This window comes from Rhinopithecus bieti, unplaced genomic scaffold (assembly GCF_001698545.2).
Source record: "Rhinopithecus bieti isolate Rb0 unplaced genomic scaffold, ASM169854v2 scaffold_33437, whole genome shotgun sequence".
Taxonomy (NCBI): domain Eukaryota; kingdom Metazoa; phylum Chordata; class Mammalia; order Primates; family Cercopithecidae; genus Rhinopithecus; species Rhinopithecus bieti.
Window position 1 is genome coordinate 164,901 of NW_016814218.1, and position 3,999 is coordinate 168,899.

Here is a 3,999-nt window from a genome sequence, read left to right on the forward strand (position 1 = left end):
TTATATCCCATATAAGACATATACATTATTTGCATACATCTATGAACTATCCTTTTAATTTTTCTTTAGTTGAATCAGTCTTTAAAATGAGAATATTCAGTGTGTTCACAGGTGTGCTGAATTGCTAAATTAACACTATAAATAGCTTTGGGATCGTTTGATGAAAATGTCAAGTGATTGTAAAGGTTTATAACAATATTATTTCACACCGAAGGATGCAGCAGGATTCAAAGCCTCTTGCTGATTGAACATAGATAATTTAGATACTGTAATCCCCATGGAAGTTCACTAACAATATTTCCATCATAAGGAACTAGTTCACAACAAATTGTTCTTTTAAAAAAAAAATCAGAGAGAATGTAAGTGAAACCAGCCTTTGGACCTAAATAACAAAACGCATAGGCAGGAAGGAGGTAGTTGTATAAGTCTGAAAAAAGTGAAGCCACCTGGATCTTGTAAAAAGCTATAAGAAAGGGCCCTTTTAGAAAACAACATCTATTCTCCTTGTAGGCATTCTAGGTAAACACATTTTTTTCTGTGCGGCACAATTAGTCCTAGTTACTGAAAATGTCATGTTCCTCTCCACTGACAGACACCGAAGTTTTTTCATGGGGCAAAACTGGGAATATTTGAGATAAAATTAAATAATACTGCTTAAGCAGAACATCTTACCTTTTTATACTTAAATGCTGCTGTATTTCTTAAGAGCAAGGAGATTCTCTTATACCACAGAACGATGATCAAAACCAGAAAATTTATGTTAACATTATCTAACTTACAGATCTTAATCATATTTCGCCAGTTGTCTCAACAATGTCTTTTCTGTCAAATAATAGTTAAAAAAAAATCTGGTCAAGGGTCTAATTGGGAATTACACATTGCATTTAGTTGTACTATGGCTTTAATCTTTTAAAATTGGGAACAGTGTTTTGGTTGATCTTTGCTTTTCATGACGTTTGCATTTTGAACAGTATAGGTCAATTAATTTGTCAAATATCTACTTTGTTTCTTCATGATTAGATTGAGGGTAAGCAGGGTAATATAGAAGTGATGTGACCTTAGTACAGCACACCAGGAGGCAGAATGGGACATTCTTAAGGAGTAGTTTCATTTTTATTTTTTGTTTTTTGAGGTAGGGTCCCCTGTCACCTAGGCTGAAGTGCAGTGGTGCCATCACAGCTCACTGCAGCCTGGACCTCCTGGGCTCAACCAGTCCTTCCACCTCAGCCTCCCAAGTAGTTGGGACTACAGGTGCATGGCACCACTATAATTTTTACTTGTTTTTGTAGAGCTGTGGTCTCCCTATGTTGCCCAGGCTGGTCTTGAACTCCTGGGCTCAAGTGATCCTCCCACTTCAGCCTCTCAAAGTGTTGAGATTACAAGCATGAGTCACCACACCCAGCCTGGAGCAGCTTTTATGACTGTTTTATTGGTATCTGCAATATAACAAACTGAAGATAGAGGAAGCAGCTTTCAGTGGGCTGGTAGCAGATGCTGTGGTGCACTACCCAAATCCACCTTCTAGCATTGCAGCTGTCATTACTACGGCAGCCGGAACTGCTGGCTTCCCAGAGTCCCCAACCGAGTCCTTCTCCAGTTACTGCCCTCTGCCAGGTGGGCTTTATCTCCCACATCCAATGACTGATTGAAGTTGGGGTACAAAGACCTGGTCCTGTGCCTCAACAGGGACAACTCTGAAGAGCCATCCCTACTCCAGAGCCCCTTGTGGGAGAGGCTGAAGCCTCTATTGCAACTGCATTATATTTCAACTTCTCTTTGCCTGATCTTGCTGTCTTCTCTCTCTCACCTGAGCTGATCCAGAGACCACTTTCCAATACATCTCCTGCACATGAATCTGAGTATTTCAGATTTCCCAGGAAAGCTGACCTAAGAGCGAACCATTTTATGTAAATGACCATTTTACATACGTGAGTGGGGCTTTTGATAAGCATTTCAAGTTGTAAAACAGGTCTATTTATAAATATTTTTAATATATTGAAATTTCCCAGGAAGTATGCATATTAATCTTGTTATAAGAATTTTATTTCATCATAATTCTACCCTAGGAACTGTTGTAGTCTGAGAGTAACAACACAAAGATGTTAACAAGAGATTGTGTCTGGATTGCTTAGGATAGTCAGAGCTTGATACTTAGCTTTTCATGTCCAGAAATTTAACTTTGTCAGAGTTGACCAAACTCAGAGAAACCAATACAGAGTAAGGGTAGTCTAACTGAGAGGAGAACATGTGGCAATTTGAGAGTGGGAATTTATAATGAGAAATGTAATTGCCAACCAAATCAAAAATTTCTATTGGCTAATTGACATACTCTCACCTCATAAGAAAATCTACATGGGACGTCAAATCAGAAATTTACTTGATGAATACAATGATTGATTTACCTAATTTTAATTTATCCAATTTATCTGATAACCTTTGTAGCATTCAGCCCTGGTAGGGCATACCACAAGTAGACCAGATATTCATTTCTGCTTGCCAAGGTACTCTTGCCCCAGACAGTTTGCAATATACAACTTAATACTTGAAATAAAACGCCTCTGCCCAAAGCTCTGCAACAGCTTCCTATTGCTACTATATGAAGATAAATCTTAGCTGGGCATGGTAGCACACACCTGGAGTCTCGGTTACTTAGGATGCTGAGGCAGGAGGATCACTTAAGCCCAGGAGTTTGAGCCTGCAGTATGCCATAATCACACCTGTGAATAGCCACAGCACTCCAGCCTGGGTAACATGGTTAGATCTTGTCTCAATAACAACAACAACAACTACAATTTCTTAACCTTCTCCACAAGGCCCTGTGTTGTCTAATCAGAGAAAAAAAAAATTCCTTGAAAGCCCTACTTGGGTTTTCTCCAGGAAATCAAATCAGCATAAAAATGCATGAAGCTAACCCGCTGAAAGCAATCACCTGATTCCTGGGGCGGTTGGAGAGTATAGCAGAATGAATGAGAAGCACACCCAGTAACTTCTCCCCGACAATCCCTCTCTGTAGCTTTATAAAATCATTCAGCCAAAATTATCAGCACAGCACCAGCTGACACCAAGAATGATCTTGCCTGCCCCAGACTCTACTAGAATTCTCTACATTTAAACAAGCCACAGGTTTTGTAACGTACTTCCTTACATAGCCTTATCCCCAACCTTGACACCAGAGCTGAAAGGAAGAAGAGGAACGTAGATTGCATGCCTGTGAAGTGGCTTTCCTGTCAAGGTCTTAGTCTTTCTTTCACTGGCTAGATTAAAAATATAAACAAAACCCAATGTGAGCAAGCATGTGGGGAAATGGGAATTTTCTTGTACTGCCTGCTGGTAGCGTGGAAATTGGCGTAACCTCTGGATGGTAGTTTGGTAACAGGCTCGGAAATGTCAAGTGTGCATTGCCTTTGAGTCACTTCTAGTAGCTTGCCCTGAAGTTCACATTCTCTAGTGGGAGGAGATAACTGAAAAGGAAGTTCAACTGTTTTAACACAGTGGAAACTGTTGCAAGTAATGGTTTAGAATTTTAAAAACCACGAATATCAAATCTTCAGAAACATACTTTTTCAAGAGTGACCCTCTATGTGATTGTGATGTAATGTCAAATGCGAACTGAGGAATGTCAATCCATAATATCAAGAAAAATTAATACTAAAAAATCTCTAATGTGATTCAGCCTTTTTTCAGTCTAGTCAAGTCAGTTAAAAAAGAAATCAGGGATCAATTAGAAATCACTGTTTGCAGGTTTATAAAGTAATTTGCAGAAGACAGTCTGGTGATAGCTCTGAATGGATTGTCATGTGCATGATGAAATGGCCCGGTGAAAGTCCCATGCAGCTTGTAAAATAGAGTCTTCATTTTCAAACAAACTCAACTGCACTTAGTTGTCTGGTCTCGGTTAGAGTCCTTTTGAAAGTCATGGATATGAGAAGAGGAGCCAGGAGTCAAGCACTTTTAGTCTCAAACTGGAAAGGCTCATTCAGCTTTTTTTTTTTTTTTTTT